Source organism: Phyllobates terribilis, unplaced genomic scaffold, assembly GCF_046119375.1.
Source record: "Phyllobates terribilis strain yellow unplaced genomic scaffold, ASM4611937v1 Scaffold_94__1_contigs__length_6153435, whole genome shotgun sequence".
Classification (NCBI taxonomy): domain Eukaryota; kingdom Metazoa; phylum Chordata; class Amphibia; order Anura; family Dendrobatidae; genus Phyllobates; species Phyllobates terribilis.
The window spans coordinates 3,387,373-3,413,925 of record NW_027362854.1 but is presented as its reverse complement, the minus strand read 5'-3'; the positions used below and the strand labels follow the sequence as shown (position 1 = coordinate 3,413,925).

Sequence of the window (26,553 nt, the reverse complement as noted above, 5' to 3'; positions counted from 1 at the left end):
CCGGGAGGCGGACTGTAACGGGTCCGGGAGGCGGAACCTCTGAGCTACTATACAAGGGGGCGGCCCTTGTAAGGGAGCGGGTGGCAGTCTCTGGGTGAACGGACAGGGAGTTACGGCAAGTGATCAGGGCAGTCTCTGGGTAAGGGGTAGGTACGACCTGTGATGGCAGAGCCTCCGGGTAGGCTAGCAGGCAGGTGGTAGATGTGTGCTCCCAGGTGAGCAAGCGAGAGTCTCTGGAATAGCTGATGGTCACCGCACGTGACAACGGGACCTCCGGGCTGGCAAGCAGGCAGGTAACGGAGATGCGCTCCCAGGTGAGCGGGCAAGAGTCTCTGGAATAGCTGATGGTCACCGCACGTGACAACGGGACCTCCGGGCTGGCAAGCAGGCAGGTAACGGAGATGCGCTCCCAGGTGAGCGGGCAAGAGTCTCTGAGATAGCTGGTGGTCACAGCACGTGACAACGGAGCCTCCGGGCTGGCAAGCAGGCAGATAACGGAGAAGCGCTCCCAGGTGAGCGGGCAAGCTGGTCCATAGACAGACTGACCGGAGTAGTAAGGCAGACCGTCGGACCTCAGGCAAGCAGGCAGGTAGCTGACATGCGCTCCCAGGTGAGCGGGCAGGCTGGTCCTTAGACAGACTGACAGGAGAAGTAAGGCAGACCGTCGGACCTCAGACTGGCAGACAGGTAACAAGTATTCAGGCAGGAATCAGGCAGGTAACTGGCAGGTACTGGCAGGTAACTAGCAGGAAACTGGCAGGTAACTGGCAACGGGACCTGAGGGCTGAAGCACAGGTGAGACACTGGTGCAAACAACATTGCTCGGGCACCTCCATTTTGGAGGAGGTGCCTTTTATATGATGAAGTCCTCCGGCCATTGGCCGGGGACTCTTTAGGGCGGCGCGCGCGGCCCCTTTAAGAGGAGGGGAGCGCGCGCGCGCGCGCCCTAAGCACAGGGGCCGGGAAGGAGCGCGCGCCGAGAGCAGAGCAGGAGGAGGACGCCGGGACGGAGCGCGCGCTGACAGCAGAGCGGGGAGAGGACGCCGGGCAGGAGCGCGCGCTGACAGCAGAGCGGGGAGAGGACGCCGGGCACGGAGCAGAGCGGTGAGGGGAGCAGCGTCCCTGCCTAGCAGAGGGCAGGGACGCCAGCGCTACACACCCAAGGATCCTGAAAAGTCCATTTGTGGAGATGAGCTCCTGGACTCCCGTTAAGAAGACATGTTGTCAACCTCTAGATCCCTTACATGCCTGCACTTTTCGGCTTGCTGCTGCTGCAATCCACGCGTTTTAGATCTGCATAACTCCACCTCTTTAAACACAGCACCTTCACCCCCTGCTGTTCCCACCCGCCTCAACACCGTTGGAAGGGAGGAGAACCAATTAAGGCGGGGGGTGGGGTGGAACGAGCAGCTGTCTACCCTTAGCAGGAGGGCTCCTGATTACATACCTCTCCTGCTGCTGCTGCTGCTGGCTGTCCAGCAGCAGACTGAAGGTGGCTGCTGCTGTGCACAGGTATATAAAGGCTCAGAGCCTATTATGACACGCGCAGCCAGCGTTCCATTGCCACATTCCATCTACTGCAGGCAGGATACCTGGCTGGCTGAATGTCGCTGAGAAGCTCACAGAGACCGCCATAAGCAACAGTTTAACAGAATGCCACAGACTAATCAACCAAACTTTTTGGGTTGGGTTCTCTTTTATAGTCTGCAGGCATTAAATGAAAGAAGTCAGTGTTCCAGCAGAAGGAGACAACGTTTCAGAAAAGGCATTGTAGCAAACCAAAAAAGAAATTTTATGCGCAGCAGAGTAACCAGCGCACATACCTGTTAGCTCAGGTGAGTTTAAAAGGCTGCTGTTGATAACAAGGGCATTTGCTAAATAGATGGTGTGTGTGCAACAATATACTGAAAGGTCAATTATATTGTGCAGCTTATCTCACCACCTGTAGTTATTTAGGTGAAAGCTCCAAAATGCTTGCCTAATATGTCTGTTTATCCAAAAGGAAGTAAAAAGGGAGAGCTAGAAAGATAGCATTGCATCACATTACATGGCAATGCAATGCACAGTTGCTGAAGTTGAACCAAAATGAGCTTGTAATCTGGCTTCTGCAACTTTGAACATGAAAAATCCAATGAGGAGAAGAAAAGCAAAGCCAAAGAGTCCATCCCCAAATCCGACAAACAAGCAAAATGAACAAAAAACATTGAATTCAATTCTTTCTGATTTTAGAAACTGCATTAAAGAAGGGGTGCACCGGTCCTGGAGATACTGCAATACCAGGTCAATGCGTGGAGTGGACAGAGCAAGCTCTTTTTCCATCTCCCTGTTCTAAAAATCCATTTAATATATGGTCCCCAGATAGGGGACGTATCAGATATTAAACTGATAAGAACAGATACTACACTTGATCTTAGCCAAAAGGCCGAGAAGCGATAACCAGAATTGGTTTCAAACTACGGAGCCACCCAAGGATCCTGAAAAGTCCATTTGTGGAGATGAGCTCCTGGACTCCCGTTAAGAAGACATGTTGTCAACCTCTAGATCCCTTACATGCCTGCACTTTTCGGCTTGCTGCTGCTGCAATCCACGCGTTTTAGATCTGCATAACTCCACCTCTTTAAACACAGCACCTTCACCCCCTGCTGTTCCCACCCGCCTCAACACCGTTGGAAGGGAGGAGAACCAATTAAGGCGGGGGGTGGGGTGGAACGAGCAGCTGTCTACCCTTAGCAGGAGGGCTCCTGATTACATACCTCTCCTGCTGCTGCTGCTGCTGGCTGTCCAGCAGCAGACTGAAGGTGGCTGCTGCTGTGCACAGGTATATAAAGGCTCAGAGCCTATTATGACACGCGCAGCCAGCGTTCCATTGCCACATTCCATCTACTGCAGGCAGGATACCTGGCTGGCTGAATGTCGCTGAGAAGCTCACAGAGACCGCCATAAGCAACAGTTTAACAGAATGCCACAGACTAATCAACCAAACTTTTTGGGTTGGGTTCTCTTTTATAGTCTGCAGGCATTAAATGAAAGAAGTCAGTGTTCCAGCAGAAGGAGACAACGTTTCAGAAAAGGCATTGTAGCAAACCAAAAAAGAAATTTTATGCGCAGCAGAGTAACCAGCGCACATACCTGTTAGCTCAGGTGAGTTTGAAAGGCTGCTGTTGATAACAAGGGCATTTGCTAAATAGATGGTGTGTGTGCAACAATATACTGAAAGGTCAATTATATTGTGCAGCTTATCTCACCACCTGTAGTTATTTAGGTGAAAGCTCCAAAATGCTTGCCTAATATGTCTGTTTATCCAAAAGGAAGTAAAAAGGGAGAGCTAGAAAGATAGCATTGCATCACATTACATGGCAATGCAATGCACAGTTGCTGAAGTTGAACCAAAATGAGCTTGTAATCTGGCTTCTGCAACTTTGAACATGAAAAATCCAATGAGGAGAAGAAAAGCAAAGCCAAAGAGTCCATCCCCAAATCCGACAAACAAGCAAAATGAACAAAAAACATTGAATTCAATTCTTTCTGATTTTAGAAACTGCATTAAAGAAGGGGTGCACCGGTCCTGGAGATACTGCAATACCAGGTCAATGCGTGGAGTGGACAGAGCAAGCTCTTTTTCCATCTCCCTGTTCTAAAAATCCATTTAATATATGGTCCCCAGATAGGGGACGTATCAGATATTAAACTGATAAGAACAGATACTACACTTGATCTTAGCCAAAAGGCCGAGAAGCGATAACCAGAATTGGTTTCAAACTACGGAGCCACCCAAGGATCCTGAAAAGTCCATTTGTGGAGATGAGCTCCTGGACTCCCGTTAAGAAGACATGTTGTCAACCTCTAGATCCCTTACATGCCTGCACTTTTCGGCTTGCTGCTGCTGCAATCCACGCGTTTTAGATCTGCATAACTCCACCTCTTTAAACACAGCACCTTCACCCCCTGCTGTTCCCACCCGCCTCAACACCGTTGGAAGGGAGGAGAACCAATTAAGGCGGGGGGTGGGGTGGAACGAGCAGCTGTCTACCCTTAGCAGGAGGGCTCCTGATTACATACCTCTCCTGCTGCTGCTGCTGCTGGCTGTCCAGCAGCAGACTGAAGGTGGCTGCTGCTGTGCACAGGTATATAAAGGCTCAGAGCCTATTATGACACGCGCAGCCAGCGTTCCATTGCCACATTCCATCTACTGCAGGCAGGATACCTGGCTGGCTGAATGTCGCTGAGAAGCTCACAGAGACCGCCATAAGCAACAGTTTAACAGAATGCCACAGACTAATCAACCAAACTTTTTGGGTTGGGTTCTCTTTTATAGTCTGCAGGCATTAAATGAAAGAAGTCAGTGTTCCAGCAGAAGGAGACAACGTTTCAGAAAAGGCATTGTAGCAAACCAAAAAAGAAATTTTAAGCGCAGCAGAGTAACCAGCGCACATACCTGTTAGCTCAGGTGAGTTTAAAAGGCTGCTGTTGATAACAAGGGCATTTGCTAAATAGATGGTGTGTGTGCAACAATATACTGAAAGGTCAATTATATTGTGCAGCTTATCTCACCACCTGTAGTTATTTAGGTGAAAGCTCCAAAATGCTTGCCTAATATGTCTGTTTATCCAAAAGGAAGTAAAAAGGGAGAGCTAGAAAGATAGCATTGCATCACATTACATGGCAATGCAATGCACAGTTGCTGAAGTTGAACCAAAATGAGCTTGTAATCTGGCTTCTGCAACTTTGAACATGAAAAATCCAATGAGGAGAAGAAAAGCAAAGCCAAAGAGTCCATCCCCAAATCCGACAAACAAGCAAAATGAACAAAAAACATTGAATTCAATTCTTTCTGATTTTAGAAACTGCATTAAAGAAGGGGTGCACCGGTCCTGGAGATACTGCAATACCAGGTCAATGCGTGGAGTGGACAGAGCAAGCTCTTTTTCCATCTCCCTGTTCTAAAAATCCATTTAATATATGGTCCCCAGATAGGGGACGTATCAGATATTAAACTGATAAGAACAGATACTACACTTGATCTTAGCCAAAAGGCCGAGAAGCGATAACCAGAATTGGTTTCAAACTACGGAGCCACCCAAGGATCCTGAAAAGTCCATTTGTGGAGATGAGCTCCTGGACTCCCGTTAAGAAGACATGTTGTCAACCTCTAGATCCCTTACATGCCTGCACTTTTCGGCTTGCTGCTGCTGCAATCCACGCGTTTTAGATCTGCATAACTCCACCTCTTTAAACACAGCACCTTCACCCCCTGCTGTTCCCACCCGCCTCAACACCGTTGGAAGGGAGGAGAACCAATTAAGGCGGGGGGTGGGGTGGAACGAGCAGCTGTCTACCCTTAGCAGGAGGGCTCCTGATTACATACCTCTCCTGCTGCTGCTGCTGCTGGCTGTCCAGCAGCAGACTGAAGGTGGCTGCTGCTGTGCACAGGTATATAAAGGCTCAGAGCCTATTATGACACGCGCAGCCAGCGTTCCATTGCCACATTCCATCTACTGCAGGCAGGATACCTGGCTGGCTGAATGTCGCTGAGAAGCTCACAGAGACCGCCATAAGCAACAGTTTAACAGAATGCCACAGACTAATCAACCAAACTTTTTGGGTTGGGTTCTCTTTTATAGTCTGCAGGCATTAAATGAAAGAAGTCAGTGTTCCAGCAGAAGGAGACAACGTTTCAGAAAAGGCATTGTAGCAAACCAAAAAAGAAATTTTAAGCGCAGCAGAGTAACCAGCGCACATACCTGTTAGCTCAGGTGAGTTTAAAAGGCTGCTGTTGATAACAAGGGCATTTGCTAAATAGATGGTGTGTGTGCAACAATATACTGAAAGGTCAATTATATTGTGCAGCTTATCTCATCACCTGTAGTTATTTAGGTGAAAGCTCCAAAATGCTTGCCTAATATGTCTGTTTATCCAAAAGGAAGTAAAAAGGGAGAGCTAGAAAGATAGCATTGCATCACATTACATGGCAATGCAATGCACAGTTGCTGAAGTTGAACCAAAATGAGCTTGTAATCTGGCTTCTGCAACTTTGAACATGAAAAATCCAATGAGGAGAAGAAAAGCAAAGCCAAAGAGTCCATCCCCAAATCCGACAAACAAGCAAAATGAACAAAAAACATTGAATTCAATTCTTTCTGATTTTAGAAACTGCATTAAAGAAGGGGTGCACCGGTCCTGGAGATACTGCAATACCAGGTCAATGCGTTGAGTGGACAGAGCAAGCTCTTTTTCCATCTCCCTGTTCTAAAAATCCATTTAATATATGGTCCCCAGATAGGGGACGTATCAGATATTAAACTGATAAGAACAGATACTACACTTGATCTTAGCCAAAAGGCCGAGAAGCGATAACCAGAATTGGTTTCAAACTACGGAGCCACCCAAGGATCCTGAAAAGTCCATTTGTGGAGATGAGCTCCTGGACTCCCGTTAAGAAGACATGTTGTCAACCTCTAGATCCCTTACATGCCTGCACTTTTCGGCTTGCTGCTGCTGCAATCCACGCGTTTTAGATCTGCATAACTCCACCTCTTTAAACACAGCACCTTCACCCCCTGCTGTTCCCACCCGCCTCAACACCGTTGGAAGGGAGGAGAACCAATTAAGGCGGGGGGTGGGGTGGAACGAGCAGCTGTCTACCCTTAGCAGGAGGGCTCCTGATTACATACCTCTCCTGCTGCTGCTGGCTGTCCAGCAGCAGACTGAAGGTGGCTGCTGCTGTGCACAGGTATATAAAGGCTCAGAGCCTATTATGACACGCGCAGCCAGCGTTCCATTGCCACATTCCATCTACTGCAGGCAGGATACCTGGCTGGCTGAATGTCGCTGAGAAGCTCACAGAGACCGCCATAAGCAACAGTTTAACAGAATGCCACAGACTAATCAACCAAACTTTTTGGGTTGGGTTCTCTTTTATAGTCTGCAGGCATTAAATGAAAGAAGTCAGTGTTCCAGCAGAAGGAGACAACGTTTCAGAAAAGGCATTGTAGCAAACCAAAAAAGAAATTTTAAGCGCAGCAGAGTAACCAGCGCACATACCTGTTAGCTCAGGTGAGTTTAAAAGGCTGCTGTTGATAACAAGGGCATTTGCTAAATAGATGGTGTGTGTGCAACAATATACTGAAAGGTCAATTATATTGTGCAGCTTATCTCACCACCTGTAGTTATTTAGGTGAAAGCTCCAAAATGCTTGCCTAATATGTCTGTTTATCCAAAAGGAAGTAAAAAGGGAGAGCTAGAAAGATAGCATTGCATCACATTACATGGCAATGCAATGCACAGTTGCTGAAGTTGAACCAAAATGAGCTTGTAATCTGGCTTCTGCAACTTTGAACATGAAAAATCCAATGAGGAGAAGAAAAGCAAAGCCAAAGAGTCCATCCCCAAATCCGACAAAGAAGCAAAATGAACAAAAAACATTGAATTCAATTCTTTCTGATTTTAGAAACTGCATTAAAGAAGGGGTGCACCGGTCCTGGAGATACTGCAATACCAGGTCAATGCGTGGAGTGGACAGAGCAAGCTCTTTTTCCATCTCCCTGTTCTAAAAATCAATTTAATATATGGTCCCCAGATAGGGGACGTATCAGATATTAAACTGATAAGAACAGATACTACACTTGATCTTAGCCAAAAGGCCGAGAAGCGATAACCAGAATTGGTTTCAAACTACGGAGCCACCCAAGGATCCTGAAAAGTCCATTTGTGGAGATGAGCTCCTGGACTCCCGTTAAGAAGACATGTTGTCAACCTCTAGATCCCTTACATGCCTGCACTTTTCGGCTTGCTGCTGCTGCAATCCACGCGTTTTAGATCTGCATAACTCCACCTCTTTAAACACAGCACCTTCACCCCCTGCTGTTCCCACCCGCCTCAACACCGTTGGAAGGGAGGAGAACCAATTAAGGCGGGGGGTGGGGTGGAACGAGCAGCTGTCTACCCTTAGCAGGAGGGCTCCTGATTACATACCTCTCCTGCTGCTGCTGCTGCTGGCTGTCCAGCAGCAGACTGAAGGTGGCTGCTGCTGTGCACAGGTATATAAAGGCTCAGAGCCTATTATGACACGCGCAGCCAGCGTTCCATTGCCACATTCCATCTACTGCAGGCAGGATACCTGGCTGGCTGAATGTCGCTGAGAAGCTCACAGAGACCGCCATAAGCAACAGTTTAACAGAATGCCACAGACTAATCAACCAAACTTTTTGGGTTGGGTTCTCTTTTATAGTCTGCAGGCATTAAATGAAAGAAGTCAGTGTTCCAGCAGAAGGAGACAACGTTTCAGAAAAGGCATTGTAGCAAACCAAAAAAGAAATTTTAAGCGCAGCAGAGTAACCAGCGCACATACCTGTTAGCTCAGGTGAGTTTAAAAGGCTGCTGTTGATAACAAGGGCATTTGCTAAATAGATGGTGTGTGTGCAACAATATACTGAAAGGTCAATTATATTGTGCAGCTTATCTCACCACCTGTAGTTATTTAGGTGAAAGCTCCAAAATGCTTGCCTAATATGTCTGTTTATCCAAAAGGAAGTAAAAAGGGAGAGCTAGAAAGATAGCATTGCATCACATTACATGGCAATGCAATGCACAGTTGCTGAAGTTGAACCAAAATGAGCTTGTAATCTGGCTTCTGCAACTTTGAACATGAAAAATCCAATGAGGAGAAGAAAAGCAAAGCCAAAGAGTCCATCCCAAAATCCGACAAACAAGCAAAATGAACAAAAAACATTGAATTCAATTCTTTCTGATTTTAGAAACTGCATTAAAGAAGGGGTGCACCGGTCCTGGAGATACTGCAATACCAGGTCAATGCGTGGAGTGGACAGAGCAAGCTCTTTTTCCATCTCCCTGTTCTAAAAATCCATTTAATATATGGTCCCCAGATAGGGGACGTATCAGATATTAAACTGATAAGAACAGATAAGGTTTCAACGCAATTTTATTGATTCAAAAGTATATTTACAAAGGTTTTAAAAAAGAACATTTATAACATTACAATAAAATGATAAAACATGATAATAATCAATTCAAGTTTTTTGTATAGAACACAATTTACCATCATAAAACCATTGTAACAATTAAGAAAATCATAATTACAGATGTACTTGGGTTTATTTAATTACCACTAATTGTGTTCCATAATTGTACACACCACATAGAAGCCGCTTCTTTTGCTCCATACAGTTTTTTATCTCTGAGATAGTAAATATACATTTCACTTAAAGCAATTTTTATACAGTCTGTTGAATCAATATGATCATGTTTGAAGAGTAAAATATTTCTAACTTTCCACATGGCATTTTTAAAACAATTAATAATAATCCAGGCAACTCGGAATTGTTTAAAATTTGGACACTTAAAAAGACCATAAAAGACATAAAAGTGATTAAAATCTTTCAGGCCACATGCCCATTTTAAAAGTGGGCCTACCTTTCTCCAAACCTCCTGTGCAAAATGACAATTCCAAAAGAGATGCAATACAGACTCACTTTCCCCGCATATATCTCTTGGACATTTGGCTCTCGCCACCAGCCCCCGCCTATGTTGAAACTCACGGGTAGGGAGGCACTGGTGGACGATAGCCCAGGCAAGGTCCTTGTGTACATTTGCAAGATATTTCCCATACACATTTCGCCACACCGTTTTGGACCTTGCCTGTGAAAAATTGGAGACAGGAATTGTGTCCTCAGAGTGTCTGCAAGCAATAGATACCTTCCTTTGGTCCCCCAATATATCAGGCTCTAATTCCTGGAGACCTAAAAGTCTGACCGTTTTCTCAAGTATCACATACTGTTTAGGTGGGCACAGGAGCACAGGAGAACTTAAAGGTAGGCTAAACCACCTTTTAAAAATCATTCCTGCTGCATATTTTAAAAAATAACTAAAAATGCCATCAGATTTAAAAACCTTAAAACAAAAGCAGAAATACTTTATATGGAAAAAGGTAAAAAAATTGGGTACATCTTTACCTCCATTAGATTTACATTTGTACATCAGATCTCTTTTTAACTTTTCCATTTTTGAACCCCATAAAAACATAAAAACAATTCTTGTTACTTTCTTGATTTGTAAATTGGAAGGGGGAAACACCATTGCAATATACAACATAATGGGAATTAAAACGGCTTTAATAATTAAAATTTTACCTTCCATACTAAGGTTCCTTAAATTCCACAATGAGATCTTTATTTCTATTTTATCCATTGCAGAGTCCCAGTTAGGGTCCCCCTCATTGGCTTGGTTAAAAATAATTCCTAAAATTTTTATGTGATTTTTCTGTATCACTATCCCAGGGGTCAAAGAGGAGTCCCATCCCCCCACATTAAAACAGTCACATTTATCTATATTTAATTTAAAACCTGAGGCTTCACAGAAAAATTGTGTGTTTCTCAATACCCTCCTCAGAGATGTGGAATCTGGACATAGTATGGTAACATCATCCATGTAACTTAGGGCTTTAAGTTGCATACCCCTACTCCCGGGAATAGGTACCCCTTTAATTACTTTATCTTTTCTCAGTATGGTTAATAGTGGTTCCATAACACAGATAAAGAGCAGTGGTGAGAGAGGGCACCCTTGTTTCACCCCTGATAATAGAGGAACCCCCTTCGTTAAAAACCCATTTACAGAAATTTGACTAAAACAAGAATGATATAAAAGCATAATGCGGGTTAAAATTTTCTCTGGAAATGCCATTTTTTTAAGAACCATAAAAAGAAATTCATGCGATACCCTGTCAAAAGCTTTTTCAAAGTCTAAGGATAAAATAGCAAGGTTTTGACTTCTCTCTTTTGAATACCATATGGTATCCCTAATTATGTTGAGGGACTCAGCTATGGTTCTTCCGGGAACACCACATACCTGGTTAGGGTGAATTAATTTGGCTATAAAGGGTTTTAAACGGACTGCAATAAGTTTAGCTAAAATTTTATAATCAAGGTTTAAAAGCGTAATAGGCCGCCAGTTTTTAAGTTGGCTCCTATCCCCTTTTTTATATATTAAAGATACCAGACCTCTCCTCCAAGATGGGGGTAATTTATTAGTATTAAAAGCTTCTTTAAACAATAAAAACATATCGTTCTTTAAAATTCCCCAAAAAGTCAGATAAAACTCAATCGGTAGACCGTCTTCCCCAGGGGCTTTCCCACTGGAGAAACTTTTAAAAATCTGTAAAAGTTCCTCACTGGTGAGATCCCTAGATAAAACACCCTGGTCTAAAATATCTAACTTAAAATCAAGGGAATTAATAGCATACTCTAAAAAGGATGGATCTATAACTTTAGTGTTAAAAAGAAGTTGATAAAAATTAAAAGCTTTTCCTAACATACCCTTAATATCATTTTCACCTTCAAGATTTAGGATTGCGTCCCTCCTCCCCATTACCTTTTTGAAGAAGAATCGGGAGCATTTCTCTCCTTCCTCCAGGTGCTGTACATGGGAGTTAAAAATTATTTGTTTTCCTTTTTCATTAAGAGCATTTTTTATTTCAGACTTAAGATTTGCAATATCATCATCCACATCAATACCAACTTCTTTTAGTTTAAAGAGTACTTGTAATCTCATATTAAAAACATAAAACCACTGCTTTTTCTTTTTTGCTTTCATTTTCCCTGCCTTAATAAAAAATAATTTAATCTTAGGTTTAATGCTCTCCCACCAATCCAGCATCGAGGCGCGGGGGTCTCTCTTTGATTGCCAGCACTGGTAGGCCTGCACAAACCTCTTTTGAATATCAATATCCTCTAGGAGAGTTGTATTTAATCTCCATGGGCCTCTTGAGGTATTTTGTTCCCCTGCTAACTCTAAAAACACAGATAAAACTTTATGATCAGAGAATAAATTAGATAAAAGAAAACATTTACAAGGTTTAAAGGCAGTAGAAGCAAATATGAAATCAATTCTAGAAGAAACTCTTCCATTGGACCATGTAACACCTGGATCCGCCGGCAAGAGTTCCTTCCAGCAGTCCTGTAATCTAAAATCATCAATTAAACTTTTCAACAAATAGGAGGTACGGTCTTTACGATTCACATCCCCACCCTGCCGGGATTCCCCATCACGTAAACAATTAAAATCTCCTCCCACTAGCAGGGGGGTTGACCCAACACAAAATAATGGCAATATTTCAAGTAAATCCGCCCTTTCCTGCTTCCCAGGAGGAGCGTACACATTTAATAAACGTAAAGAAAGTCCATTAAAAACAAGATGTATTAAAATAGCTCTGCCAGGTATAATTTCAGTCACAGATTGAATGATGGTAGAATGTCCACGGCAAAGTAGTCCAACTCCGGCAGCACGACAGTCATTAGCACCGGACCACACAGAAGCGCCCAGTTTCCAGTCTTCTTTTAAGTCCTTATAATTTAAATTACTCTGTATACCACATTCTTGTAGAAAGCAGAAATCAAAGTCCAATGTCTCTAAATAAGAAAATAAAGCAGCCCTACGTGTAGGGCTCTTTAGGGACCTCACATTTAGTGAGGAGATTTTAAGAGGAACAGACATTAAGAAGAATCAGGATCTGAAGATGGGAAGAAGTCAATACACGGCACCTCCTCCTCCGCATCTCCAGGGGTCAGGATTTGTTTAATATTACCGGGATCTGAAGCAGGCAAAAAAGCATCATCCACTTTTGGCTCCTCATCTGGACCTCGACATCCGTGTTTTCTTTGGATATCAGGTTGCTTTACGTCCTCCCGTTGCCTTTTCAGAGGCTGGGAGCTGTCCATCTTTTCCAAGTCCTGTGCATCTGCAGTCCTCATGGCGGTCTGGTCTATGGAACGGGTGTCATCCCTCTGGGTCGTCTTGTCCTCTGGTCTGGTCACGGAACTACTGCGACTTCTGGTTCGAGGACCAGGGCTCGACTGGGTCTTAGCCGGGTCCTTTTTACTTCGCGCCCTAGAGGTCTCTCTTTCCGACACACTGGTTGATCGATTAAGGAGCGTACCCTTTTTGCCCTTACCCAAGATCACCGATGATGGTGTGGCGAATCTGGGTGCTTGCTTAATCGGGGTACTAGAGGTCTCCTCAGTTCCACATAATGCCGGTGGTGCATTCATGCTGGATGAGGACCCTTCCTCTTGACTCTGAGATACGGCAACATCTAGAGCCAGAACATCGATCAATTCCACAGAGAGAGAACCCTCGGTTAATCTTATGGAACCCCTACGACCGTCCTTCTGTGGAACTACCAGCGGGCCCTCTGGCGGAGCCGTTGAAGGATTTGGTCCGGACCCGTCAGCGTGCGCCAACCCAGGTCCAGGGGCAGGTGTAGTAATACTCCCTCCGAAGTATTCTTGGATAGTCAGTTGACCTGACTTAAACATGTCATATGTTTTTGACTTTTTGCTCGGACAATTCCTGAAGGCGTGACCTGCCTTCCCACATAGGTTACATACGATCTCAGAGTCACACGTAGCGGAGGTGTGCCCACTCTTACCGCACTTGTTGCAAAAGACTACATGAGCCCTTGTACAATTTTCTCGTGTATGCCCATATTCATGACAATTCCGGCATTGAAGGGGCATTCCTGGGTAGCGTAGGAATCCCCTGACATTACCAATGGCAAAATTAGCAGGCGGGTGGTGAAGACCACCAATGCCGCTCTGATCTGGATGGAACTTCACCAGGTATTTCCTCTTCCCATTCCAGAAGCGCTGGGAGTTGAGGATATCATGTGAGAAGCGCACTGACTTGCAGTAACGCTTCAAAAAGGTTTCGATATCGCCCTCAGAGACGAATGGGCTGTACATGAAGATCACCAAGGGTACTTCTTCTTCACCGTACAGGAAGTCAAAGCTCAGCCCGTTCAGTCTCTCATCGTCCTTGTCCGCAACCATCAGTGCTGCATGGATATTATCACAGCATGATTTAGCCATAAAGGAAATGGTATATCGCCCACGGAATTCCTGATCGTAAAGACACAGGATCTTATCTCGCTCCAGGTGGAAGAACCCAAAAAGAATCTCATGCACGATGTACTGCAGATTCTTCTCATGGCGCTGGCATTCATCCACCATGATTCTAATGGACTGTCGCAGTGGAGTCTCCCCCACCGCAAATCCAAAAGAAAAAGGCATTTTCGGCCCTCAGGGACTAAGCCCTCCCCCAATAGTAACAAGGGAATGAATCCCACAAAAGCAGGAACAAACCCAAGACCGAGGGAGGGGTACCCCAAGAACTTACACAGCCCACTAAGCGATAAAGCTCAGCAAAGGAAAACGCCCTTATTTCCTCGGGTCACCCCGAAGACAAGACGCGATCGCTCCCCGTTGTCCGGGGACTAAGCCGACCTGCCAATAGCTGCAAGGGGGTGAAGCTCCCTCAGTTAAGAGAGAGCGATCCCCCAAGGCCAACAAGTCGGGTACCCCAGGCACCTCCTAGCCGAGACCAAGGCAGCAACCGTTAGATCACTGCACCTGATCCTAGCCAAAAGGCCGAGAAGCGATAACCAGAATTGGTTTCAAACTACGGAGCCACCCAAGGATCCTGAAAAGTCCATTTGTGGAGATGAGCTCCTGGACTCCCGTTAAGAAGACATGTTGTCAACCTCTAGATCCCTTACATGCCTGCACTTTTCGGCTTGCTGCTGCTGCAATCCACGCGTTTTAGATCTGCATAACTCCACCTCTTTAAACACAGCACCTTCACCCCCTGCTGTTCCCACCCGCCTCAACACCGTTGGAAGGGAGGAGAACCAATTAAGGCGGGGGGTGGGGTGGAACGAGCAGCTGTCTACCCTTAGCAGGAGGGCTCCTGATTACATACCTCTCCTGCTGCTGCTGCTGCTGGCTGTCCAGCAGCAGACTGAAGGTGGCTGCTGCTGTGCACAGGTATATAAAGGCTCAGAGCCTATTATGACACGCGCAGCCAGCGTTCCATTGCCACATTCCATCTACTGCAGGCAGGATACCTGGCTGGCTGAATGTCGCTGAGAAGCTCACAGAGACCGCCATAAGCAACAGTTTAACAGAATGCCACAGACTAATCAACCAAACTTTTTGGGTTGGGTTCTCTTTTATAGTCTGCAGGCATTAAATGAAAGAAGTCAGTGTTCCAGCAGAAGGAGACAACGTTTCAGAAAAGGCATTGTAGCAAACCAAAAAAGAAATTTTAAGCGCAGCAGAGTAACCAGCGCACATACCTGTTAGCTCAGGTGAGTTTAAAAGGCTGCTGTTGATAACAAGGGCATTTGCTAAATAGATGGTGTGTGTGCAACAATATACTGAAAGGTCAATTATATTGTGCAGCTTATCTCACCACCTGTAGTTATTTAGGTGAAAGCTCCAAAATGCTTGCCTAATATGTCTGTTTATCCAAAAGGAAGTAAAAAGGGAGAGCTAGAAAGATAGCATTGCATCACATTACATGGCAATGCAATGCACAGTTGCTGAAGTTGAACCAAAATGAGCTTGTAATCTGGCTTCTGCAACTTTGAACATGAAAAATCCAATGAGGAGAAGAAAAGCAAAGCCAAAGAGTCCATCCCCAAATCCGACAAACAAGCAAAATGAACAAAAAACATTGAATTCAATTCTTTCTGATTTTAGAAACTGCATTAAAGAAGGGGTGCACCGGTCCTGGAGATACTGCAATACCAGGTCAATGCGTGGAGTGGACAGAGCAAGCTCTTTTTCCATCTCCCTGTTCTAAAAATCCATTTAATATATGGTCCCCAGATAGGGGACGTATCAGATATTAAACTGATAAGAACAGATACTACACTTGATCTTAGCCAAAAGTCCGAGAAGCGATAACCAGAATTGGTTTCAAACTACGGAGCCACCCAAGGATCCTGAAAAGTCCATTTGTGGACATGAGCTCCTGGACTCCCGTTAAGAAGACATGTTGTCAACCTCTAGATCCCTTACATGCCTGCACTTTTCGGCTTGCTGCTGCTGCAATCCACGCGTTTTAGATCTGCATAACTCCACCTCTTTAAACACAGCACCTTCACCCCCTGCTGATCCCACCCGCCTCAACACCGTTGGAAGGGAGGAGAACCAATTAAGGCGGGGGGTGGGGTGGAACGAGCAGCTGTCTACCCTTAGCAGGAGGGCTCCTGATTACATACCTCTCCTGCTGCTGCTGCTGCTGGCTGTCCAGCAGCAGACTGAAGGTGGCTGCTGCTGTGCACAGGTATATAAAGGCTCAGAGCCTATTATGACACGCGCAGCCAGCGTTCCATTGCCACATTCCATCTACTGCAGGCAGGATACCTGGCTGGCTGAATGTCGCTGAGAAGCTCACAGAGACCGCCATAAGCAACAGTTTAACAGAATGCCACAGACTAATCAACCAAACTTTTTGGGTTGGGTTCTCTTTTATAGTCTGCAGGCATTAAATGAAAGAAGTCAGTGTTCCAGCAGAAGGGGACAACGTTTCAGAAAAGGCATTGTAGCAAACCAAAAAAGAAATTTTAAGCGCAGCAGAGTAACCAGCGCACATACCTGTTAGCTCAGGTGAGTTTAAAAGGCTGCTGTTGATAACAAGGGCATTTGCTAAATAGATGGTGTGTGTGCAACAATATACTGAAAGGTCAATTATATTGAGCAGCTTATCTCACCACCTGTAGTTATTTAGGTGAAAGCTCCAAAATGCTTGCCTAATATGTCTGTTTATCCAAAAGGAAGTAAAAAGGGAGAGCTAGAAAGATAGCATTGCATCACATTACATGGCAATGCAATGCACAGTTGCTGAAGTTGAACCAAAATGAGCTTGTAATCTGGCTTCTGCAACTTTGAACATGAAAAATCCAATGAGGAGAAGAAAAGCAAAGCCAAAGAGTCCATCCCCAAATCCGACAAACAAGCAAAATGAACAAAAAACATTGAATTCAATTCTTTCTGATTTTAGAAACTGCATTAAAGAAGGGGTGCACCGGTCCTGGAGATACTGCAATACCAGGTCAATGCGTGGAGTGGACAGAGCAAGCTCTTTTTCCATCTCCCTGTTCTAAAAATCCATTTAATATATGGTCCCCAGATAGGGGACGTATCAGATATTAAACTGATAAGAACAGATACTACACTTGATCTTAGCCAAAAGGCCGAGAAGCGATAACCAGAATTGGTTTCAAACTACGGAGCCACCCAAGGATCCTGAAAAGTCCATTTGTGGAGATGAGCTCCTGGACTCCCGTTAAGAAGACATGTTGTCAACCTCTAGATCCCTTACATGCCTGCACTTTTCGGCTTGCTGCTGCTGCAATCCACGCGTTTTAGAGCTGCATAACTCCACCTCTTTAAACACAGCACCTTCACCCCCTGCTGTTCCCACCCGCCTCAACACCGTTGGAAGGGAGGAGAACCAATTAAGGCGGGGGGTGGGGTGGAACGAGCAGCTGTCTACCCTTAGCAGGAGGGCTCCTGATTACATACCTCTCCTGCTGCTGCTGCTGCTGGCTGTCCAGCAGCAGACTGAAGGTGGCTGCTGCTGTGCACAGGTATATAAAGGCTCAGAGCCTATTATGACACGCGCAGCCAGCGTTCCATTGCCACATTCCATCTACTGCAGGCAGGATACCTGGCTGGCTGAATGTCGCTGAGAAGCTCACAGAGACCGCCATAAGCAACAGTTTAACAGAATGCCACAGACTAATCAACCAAACTTTTTGGGTTGGGTTCTCTTTTATAGTCTGCAGGCATTAAATGAAAGAAGTCAGTGTTCCAGCAGAAGGAGACAACGTTTCAGAAAAGGCATTGTAGCAAACCAAAAAAGAAATTTTAAGCGCAGCAGAGTAACCAGCGCACATACCTGTTAGCTCAGGTGAGTTTAAAAGGCTGCTGTTGATAACAAGGGCATTTGCTAAATAGATGGTGTGTGTGCAACAATATACTGAAAGGTCAATTATATTGTGCAGCTTATCTCACCACCTGTAGTTATTTAGGTGAAAGCTCCAAAATGCTTGCCTAATATGTCTGTTTATCCAAAAGGAAGTAAAAAGGGAGAGCTAGAAAGATAGCATTGCATCACATTACATGGCAATGCAATGCACAGTTGCTGAAGTTGAACCAAAATGAGCTTGTAATCTGGCTTCTGCAACTTTGAACATGAAAAATCCAATGAGGAGAAGAAAAGCAAAGCCAAAGAGTCCATCCCCAAATCCGACAAACAAGCAAAATGAACAAAAAACATTGAATTCAATTCTTTCTGATTTTAGAAACTGCATTAAAGAAGGGGTGCACCGGTCCTGGAGATACTGCAATACCAGGTCAATGCGTGGAGTGGACAGAGCAAGCTCTTTTTCCATCTCCCTGTTCTAAAAATCCATTTAATATATGGTCCCCAGATAGGGGACGTATCAGATATTAAACTGATAAGAACAGATACTACACTTGATCTTAGCCAAAAGGCCGAGAAGCGATAACCAGAATTGGTTTCAAACTACGGAGCCACCCAAGGATCCTGAAAAGTCCATTTGTGGAGATGAGCTCCTGGACTCCCGTTAAGAAGACATGTTGTCAACCTCTAGATCCCTTACATGCCTGCACTTTTCGGCTTGCTGCTGCTGCAATCCACGCGTTTTAGATCTGCATAACTCCACCTCTTTAACACTAGAACTACTGATGGAGTCATTTTGACTCCTTTCGTTTTTTATTTCTCTTCTGTGACTACATTTTTCAGAATTCCGGCTTGAAACTCGGTGACTTTTCCTCAAATATGATGTGAAAAAAGATTTTGTGAGAATAAATAATTTTGGTGAAAAATTTGCGCGTTTTTTTCAAAATTTACCAAGAACTTCTGAAGGGAGTCATTTTGACTCCCTACTATATTTTGAGGTCCTTTTGTCACTAAATGTTGCTATAAAGTTTTGTGCATAATTTTTTCACTCTGTCTTATTTACCCTGATGTTCATATAGATGTAGTTCAATTTACATGTCAACTTTTCACATTTTCCATGTGTTTTACCTGCTTGTATTACTGTGTAATGCTGAACAAAATAGCTTGTTTACTCTCGGCTCTTATCTTATGCTAATGAAGGGTGGTGTTTTTCTAAGGTCCTAGCAGGAGACAGTATTCTGGATAGTATCTTAACTTTCAGTTCAGCTGAAGAGACAAAGAGAACAGACACAGACATACGAGCTCTGAAGACTCATACAGGTATGAATTGTTATGAAATAGTTTAGCTGTCTGTCAACTGATTCAGCCCACCTACTTTTGAAGGTGGCAGAACAGTTATTATTTCTTTTAGTTTTCATTTCATTTCTATTTTTCAGCAGGGAACTATATAGAATTATGGAATTTGTGAGGAATATGGAGAGAAGACGTTTGATAAAGCCTCAGGATATTCTGGCTACTTTGCAATCCATACCGGAGGATGAATCGGAATCCGAATTGCAGGAACATGTATTTGATTCTGACAGTGATGAAGATTTCATTCCTCAGAACATATCAAGTGAATCTGAAGACTCAGAAGGAACAAATCCAGAAGGTAAGTAGTTATGTGTATTTATTTGTTCTTCCACACACTGAGTTAGGGCCTGTGCACACTAGCAGAATTCTGGCTGAATAGCCATCTGGATATTCTTGCCGCAATACAGGCCGTACCTGCCCGCTCATGCCTGAAGCTCCGCTCCGAACCCCGGGCTGGAGCCGCTGTCAGGGACAGAGCAGCGCTTGCTTACGCGCGAGCACGGCTCCGTCCCAGACAGCGGCTCCAGCCCGGGGTTCGGAGCGGAGCTTCAGGTATGAAACTCCGCTCTGTACCTGAGCGGGCAGGTACGGGCCGGATTGTGGTGAGAATATCCGGTCGGATATTCCGCCGCTAATCCAGCCAGTGTGCACGGACCCTTACAAAACAAAAATTCTAAATATTCATCAACTTTTTTCCAGATATTCCAAGCACATCAACTGGGGATCGGGCTCATGCAGTTATGTTGCCTCGTGACCATCCTCCTGGTCGTGGACAGAAAAAATCAGCAAAACGTCCCAGAAATAAAAGAACAACAGATAACGATGGCGGCGAAGGTAATGCAACAACAAACACCAGAGAAGGCGAATCTGAAGGAATACTAGTTTCAGCGGATGGTATTCAATGGAAACCTGTTGAAATTGGAGAACACTTGCCTGGTAGGCGTGACAGCCAAAATATTCTTCGAGAAGCACCTGGCCCTACAGGATACGCCAGAAGAAATATCATTATCGATAGTCCTTTGAGCGCATGGCGTTTATTTTTTGATTCATATATATTGACACATATAAAGAACTGTACGCTTGCAGAAGCATGCAGGAACAATAATTTACAGTTTACTCTATCTGATGAGGAGCTAGATGCATTCATTGCGATATTCTATGCTCGTGGAATATCTGGCACGAACCGTCACTCGATTAGCAGTATTTGGTGTAATGACTGGGGAATACCGTTTTGCAAAGCGACAATGTCTAGGGACCGCTTTGTTGAAATTATGAGGTTTCTCAGATTTGATGAGAAATCTACTCGATCGGAGAGACTGCAAACGGACAAGTTTGCTCTATTTTCTACTGTGTGGGACAGGTTTATTGAAAATTGTATTGCGTGTTACAAACCTGGCCCATACATAACGGTGGATGAGCAACTTTTCCCAAGCAAAACTAGGTGTCCATTCACGCAGTACATGCCTTCCAAACCAGATAAATAAGGCCACAAATATTGGCTAGCTGTTGATAAGAGGAGCAAATATCTGGCAAATGGCTTCCCTTATCTAGGCAAAGATGACACACGCCGTGCTGAGGACCGTTTAGCTGACCATGTGGTAATGAAGTTATTGGACCCGTTTTTGAAAAAAGGTCGCAATGTTACAACCGATAATTATTTTACTTCAGTAAAATTAGCTAAACAGCTAAAAAGCAAAGGAACAACCATCGTGGGAACACTGAACAAGATAAGGCGAGAAGTGCCTAAAGAAATAAAATCCATGAAAGAGGAATTGTACAACACTAAAGTGTTTAGAAATGAAGACAATTTTACACTTACAGTATATCAAGGAAAGCCCAACAAAAATGTTGTCATTTTGAGTTCCGTCCATTCAGATGTTGTTGTTACGTCTGATTCCGCTAAAAAAACTCCAGAAACGGTAAAGTTTTACAATGAAACAAAATATGGAGTAGATGTAGTGGATCAGATGGCACGAAAATATACCACACGAACATGCACAAGGAGATGGCCTGTTCATGCATTTGAAAATGCCTTAGACTTTGCGGGTATAAATGCATGGATAATATTCAAGGAGATTACCCACCAAAAAATGTCACGCAAGGCATTTTTGCAAACGCTTGTGAGAGAGTTGAGTGGTCCTTATGTCACAGATAGGGAAAAGGGTTCCACGTCCCAAGTTTCTACATGCTCAGAAGTGATGGTTCAAACAAAATTTTGCCAGATCAAAGAAAAGTGCAAGAAAAATAGATCTGTCGGAAATTGTAAGACTTGTGGTAAGTCTTTGTGTGGGCAATGTACTGCCATAAATCAAAGGCAATGCCTAAAATGCGAAACACCAGATGTTTAGAAGGTGAATTCTGCGCCATATTTTCATTTTTATGCTCCTCCACCTACATTTTCTCTGCTTTTTGTTCTTCAGTTGTTGTTTATATGTGTGCACTTGAATAAAAAAAAATGTTTGAAAAACGTCTATTATAATTATTGTTATTTTCTGTAGAAAAATAAGAAAAGCAGAAAAAAAACAATCAAAAGCATTACTGTTGGATCTCACAATAATAATACATTACAAAAAATATAATTATTAATAAATAACCACAAATGAAACTCTAAAAATAAACGAAAACAAGCAAGGAGTCAAAATGACTCCTTTCAGTAGTTCTAGGCGGGGTCACGAGTCCAGTAGTCCTAGTGTTAAACACAGCACCTTCACCCCCTGCTGTTCCCACCCGCCTCAACACCGTTGGAAGGGAGGAGAACCAATTAAGGCGGGGGGTGGGGTGGAACGAGCAGCTGTCTACCCTTAGCAGGAGGGCTCCTGATTACATACCTCTCCTGCTGCTGCTGCTGCTGGCTGTCCAGCAGCAGACTGAAGGTGGCTGCTGCTGTGCACAGGTATATAAAGGCTCAGAGCCTATTATGACACGCGCAGCCAGCGTTCCATTGCCACATTCCATCTACTGCAGGCAGGATACCTGGCTGGCTGAATGTCGCTGAGAAGCTCACAGAGACCGCCATAAGCAACAGTTTAACAGAATGCCACAGACTAATCAACCAAACTTTTTAGGTTGGGTTCTCTTTTATAGTCTGCAGGCATTAAATTAAAGAAGTCAGTGTTCCAGCAGAAGGAGACAACGTTTCAGAAAAGGCATTGTAGCAAACCAAAAAAGAAATTTTAAGCGCAGCAGAGTAACCAGCGCACATACCTGTTAGCTCAGGTGAGTTTAAAAGGCTGCTGTTGATAACAAGGGCATTTGCTAAATAGATGGTGTGTGTGCAACAATATACTGAAAGGTCAATTATATTGTGCAGCTTATCTCACCACCTGTAGTTATTTAGGTGAAAGCTCCAAAATGCTTGCCTAATATGTCTGTTTATCCAAAAGGAAGTAAAAAGGGAGAGCTAGAAAGATAGCATTGCATCACATTACATGGCAATGCAATGCACAGTTGCTGAAGTTGAACCAAAATGAGCTTGTAATCTGGCTTCTGCAACTTTGAACATGAAAAATCCAATGAGGAGAAGAAAAGCAAAGCCAAAGAGTCCATCCCCAAATCCGACAAACAAGCAAAATGAACAAAAAACATTGAATTCCATTCTTTCTGATTTTAGAAACTGCATTAAAGAAGGGGTGCACCGGTCGTGGAGATACTGCAATACCAGGTCAATGCGTGGAGTGGACAGAGCAAGCTCTTTTTCCATCTCCCTGTTCTAAAAATCCATTTAATATATGGTCCCCAGATAGGGGACGTATCAGATATTAAACTGATAAGAACAGATACTACACTTGATCTTAGCCAAAAGGCCGAGAAGCGATAACCAGAATTGGTTTCAAACTACGGAGCCACCCAAGGATCCTGAAAAGTCCATTTGTGGAGATGAGCTCCTGGACTCCCGTTAAGAAGACATGTTGTCAACCTCTAGATCCCTTACATGCCTGCACTTTTCGGCTTGCTGCTGCTGCAATCCACGCGTTTTAGATCTGCATAACTCCACCTCTTTAAACACAGCACCTTCACCCCCTGCTGTTCCCACCCGCCTCAACACCGTTGGAAGGGAGGAGAACCAATTAAGGCGGGGGGTGGGGTGGAACGAGCAGCTGTCTACCCTTAGCAGGAGGGCTCCTGATTACATACCTCTCCTGCTGCTGCTGCTGCTGGCTGTCCAGCAGCAGACTGAAGGTGGCTGCTGCTGTGCACAGGTATATAAAGGCTCAGAGCCTATTATGACACGCGCAGCCAGCGTTCCATTGCCACATTCCATCTACTGCAGGCAGGATACCTGGCTGGCTGAATGTCGCTGAGAAGCTCACAGAGACCGCCATAAGCAACAGTTTAACAGAATGCCACAGACTAATCAACCAAACTTTTTGGGTTGGGTTCTCTTTTATAGTCTGCAGGCATTAAATGAAAGAAGTCAGTGTTCCAGCAGAAGGAGACAACGTTTCAGAAAAGGCATTGTAGCAAACCAAAAAAGAAATTTTAAGCGCAGCAGAGTAACCAGCGCACATACCTGTTAGCTCAGGTGAGTTTAAAAGGCTGCTGTTGATAACAAGGGCATTTGCTAAATAGATGGTGTGTGTGCAACAATATACTGAAAGGTCAATTATATTGTGCAGCTTATCTCACCACCTGTAGTTATTTAGGTGAAAGCTCCAAAATGCTTGCCTAATATGTCTGTTTATCCAAAAGGAAGTAAAAAGGGAGAGCTAGAAAGATAGCATTGCATCACATTACATGGCAATGCAATGCACAGTTGCTGAAGTTGAACCAAAATGAGCTTGTAATCTGGCTTCTGCAACTTTGAACATGAAAAATCCAATGAGGAGAAGAAAAGCAAAGCCAAAGAGTCCATCCCCAAATCCGACAAACAAGCAAAATGAACAAAAAACATTGAATTCAATTCTTTCTGATTTTAGAAACTGCATTAAAGAAGGGGTGCACCGGTCCTGGAGATACTGCAATACCAGGTCAATGCGTGGAGTGGACAGAGCAAGCTCTTTTTCCATCTCCCTGTTCTAAAAATCCATTTAATATATGGTCCCCAGATAGGGGACGTATCAGATATTAAACTGATAAGAACAGATACTACACTTGATCTTAGCCAAAAGGCCGAGAAGCGATAACCAGAATTGGTTTCAAACTACGGAGCCACCCAAGGATCCTGAAAAGTCCATTTGTGGAGATGAGCTCCTGGACTCCCGTTAAGAAGACATGTTGTCAACCTCTAGATCCCTTACATGCCTGCACTTTTCGGCTTGCTGCTGCTGCAATCCACGCGTTTTAGATCTGCATAACTCCACCTCTTTAAACACAGCACCTTCACCCCCTGCTGTTCCCACCCGCCTCAACACCGTTGGAAGGGAGGAGAACCAATTAAGGCGGGGGGTGGGGTGGAACGAGCAGCTGTCTACCCTTAGCAGGAGGGCTCCTGATTACATACCTCTCCTGCTGCTGCTGCTGCTGGCTGTCCAGCAGCAGACTGAAGGTGGCTGCTGCTGTGCACAGGTATATAAAGGCTCAGAGCCTATTATGACACGCGCAGCCAGCGTTCCATTGCCACATTCCATCTACTGCAGGCAGGATACCTGGCTGGCTGAATGTCGCTGAGAAGCTCACAGAGACCGCCATAAGCAACAGTTTAACAGAATGCCACAGACTAATCAACCAAACTTTTTGGGTTGGGTTCTCTTTTATAGTCTGCAGGCATTAAATGAAAGAAGTCAGTGTTCCAGCAGAAGGAGACAACGTTTCAGAAAAGGCATTGTAGCAAACCAAAAAAGAAATTTTAAGCGCAGCAGAGTAACCAGCGCACATACCTGTTAGCTCAGGTGAGTTTAAAAGGCTGCTGTTGATAACAAGGGCATTTGCTAAATAGATGGTGTGTGTGCAACAATATACTGAAAGGTCAATTATATTGTGCAGCTTATCTCACCACCTGTAGTTATTTAGGTGAAAGCTCCAAAATGCTTGCCTAATATGTCTGTTTATCCAAAAGGAAGTAAAAAGGGAGAGCTAGAAAGATAGCATTGCATCACATTACATGGCAATGCAATGCACAGTTGCTGAAGTTGAACCAAAATGAGCTTGTAATCTGGCTTCTGCAACTTTGAACATGAAAAATCCAATGAGGAGAAGAAAAGCAAAGCCAAAGAGTCCATCCCCAAATCCGACAAACAAGCAAAATGAACAAAAAACATTGAATTCAATTCTTTCTGATTTTAGAAACTGCATTAAAGAAGGGGTGCACCGGTCCTGGAGATACTGCAATACCAGGTCAATGCGTGGAGTGGACAGAGCAAGCTCTTTTTCCATCTCCCTGTTCTAAAAATCCATTTAATATATGGTCCCCAGATAGGGGACGTATCAGATATTAAACTGATAAGAACAGATACTACACTTGATCTTAGCCAAAAGTCCGAGAAGCGATAACCAGAATTGGTATCAAACTACGGAGCCACCCAAGGATCCTGAAAAGTCCATTTGTGGAGATGAGCTCCTGGACTCCCGTTAAGAAGACATGTTGTCAACCTCTAGATCCCTTACATGCCTGCACTTTTCGGCTTGCTGCTGCTGCAATCCACGCGTTTTAGATCTGCATAACTCCACCTCTTTAAACACAGCACCTTCACCCCCTGCTGTTCCCACCCGCCTCAACACCGTTGGAAGGGAGGAGAACCAATTAAGGCGGGGGGTGGGGTGGAACGAGCAGCTGTCTACCCTTAGCAGGAGGGCTCCTGATTACATACCTCTCCTGCTGCTGCTGCTGCTGGCTGTCCAGCAGCAGACTGAAGGTGGCTGCTGCTGTGCACAGGTATATAAAGGCTCAGAGCCTATTATGACACGCGCAGCCAGCGTTCCATTGCCACATTCCATCTACTGCAGGCAGGATACCTGGCTGGCTGAATGTCGCTGAGAAGCTCACAGAGACCGCCATAAGCAACAGTTTAACAGAATGCCACAGACTAATCAACCAAACTTTTTGGGTTGGGTTCTCTTTTATAGTCTGCAGGCATTAAATGAAAGAAGTCAGTGTTCCAGCAGAAGGAGACAACGTTTCAGAAAAGGCATTGTAGCAAACCAAAAAAGAAATTTTAAGCGCAGCAGAGTAACCAGCGCACATACCTGTTAGCTCAGGTGAGTTTAAAAGGCTGCTGTTGATAACAAGGGCATTTGCTAAATAGATGGTGTGTGTGCAACAATATACTGAAAGGTCAATTATATTGTGCAGCTTATCTCACCACCTGTAGTTATTTAGGTGAAAGCTCCAAAATGCTTGCCTAATATGTCTGTTTATCCAAAAGGAAGTAAAAAGGGAGAGCTAGAAAGATAGCATTGCATCACATTACATGGCAATGCAATGCACAGTTGCTGAAGTTGAACCAAAATGAGCTTGTAATCTGGCTTCTGCAACTTTGAACA

General features: G+C 44.4%; 12 non-coding genes across 12 annotated transcripts; all 12 read right to left on the bottom strand.

The window, feature by feature from the left end:
• Positions 1-2,243: 2,243 nt before the first annotated feature.
• On the bottom strand, positions 2,244-2,434 carry LOC141198359 (U2 spliceosomal RNA). Its single transcript, XR_012270311.1, has one exon. It is a non-coding gene; the product is annotated as a U2 spliceosomal RNA (small nuclear RNA).
• Positions 2,435-3,549: 1,115 nt separating this feature from the next.
• Positions 3,550-3,740, bottom strand: LOC141198357 (U2 spliceosomal RNA). The gene has a single exon (XR_012270309.1). It is a non-coding gene; the product is annotated as a U2 spliceosomal RNA (small nuclear RNA).
• A 1,115-nt stretch (positions 3,741-4,855) lies between these two features.
• On the bottom strand, positions 4,856-5,046 carry LOC141198356 (U2 spliceosomal RNA). Its single transcript, XR_012270308.1, has one exon. It is a non-coding gene; the product is annotated as a U2 spliceosomal RNA (small nuclear RNA).
• A 1,115-nt stretch (positions 5,047-6,161) lies between these two features.
• Positions 6,162-6,352, bottom strand: LOC141198523 (U2 spliceosomal RNA). Its single transcript, XR_012270470.1, has one exon. It is a non-coding gene; the product is annotated as a U2 spliceosomal RNA (small nuclear RNA).
• A 1,109-nt stretch (positions 6,353-7,461) lies between these two features.
• On the bottom strand, positions 7,462-7,652 carry LOC141198358 (U2 spliceosomal RNA). The gene has a single exon (XR_012270310.1). It is a non-coding gene; the product is annotated as a U2 spliceosomal RNA (small nuclear RNA).
• A 1,115-nt stretch (positions 7,653-8,767) lies between these two features.
• Positions 8,768-8,956, bottom strand: LOC141197899 (U2 spliceosomal RNA). Its single transcript, XR_012269920.1, has one exon. It is a non-coding gene; the product is annotated as a U2 spliceosomal RNA (small nuclear RNA).
• Positions 8,957-15,562: 6,606 nt separating this feature from the next.
• Positions 15,563-15,753, bottom strand: LOC141197860 (U2 spliceosomal RNA). Its single transcript, XR_012269887.1, has one exon. It is a non-coding gene; the product is annotated as a U2 spliceosomal RNA (small nuclear RNA).
• A 1,115-nt stretch (positions 15,754-16,868) lies between these two features.
• Positions 16,869-17,059, bottom strand: LOC141198355 (U2 spliceosomal RNA). Its single transcript, XR_012270307.1, has one exon. It is a non-coding gene; the product is annotated as a U2 spliceosomal RNA (small nuclear RNA).
• Positions 17,060-18,174: 1,115 nt separating this feature from the next.
• On the bottom strand, positions 18,175-18,365 carry LOC141198354 (U2 spliceosomal RNA). Its single transcript, XR_012270306.1, has one exon. It is a non-coding gene; the product is annotated as a U2 spliceosomal RNA (small nuclear RNA).
• Positions 18,366-22,758: 4,393 nt separating this feature from the next.
• LOC141198498 (U2 spliceosomal RNA) lies at positions 22,759-22,949 on the bottom strand. Its single transcript, XR_012270446.1, has one exon. It is a non-coding gene; the product is annotated as a U2 spliceosomal RNA (small nuclear RNA).
• A 1,115-nt stretch (positions 22,950-24,064) lies between these two features.
• LOC141198353 (U2 spliceosomal RNA) lies at positions 24,065-24,255 on the bottom strand. Its single transcript, XR_012270305.1, has one exon. It is a non-coding gene; the product is annotated as a U2 spliceosomal RNA (small nuclear RNA).
• A 1,115-nt stretch (positions 24,256-25,370) lies between these two features.
• Positions 25,371-25,561, bottom strand: LOC141197859 (U2 spliceosomal RNA). Its single transcript, XR_012269886.1, has one exon. It is a non-coding gene; the product is annotated as a U2 spliceosomal RNA (small nuclear RNA).
• Between the last annotated feature and the right edge of the window lie 992 nt (positions 25,562-26,553).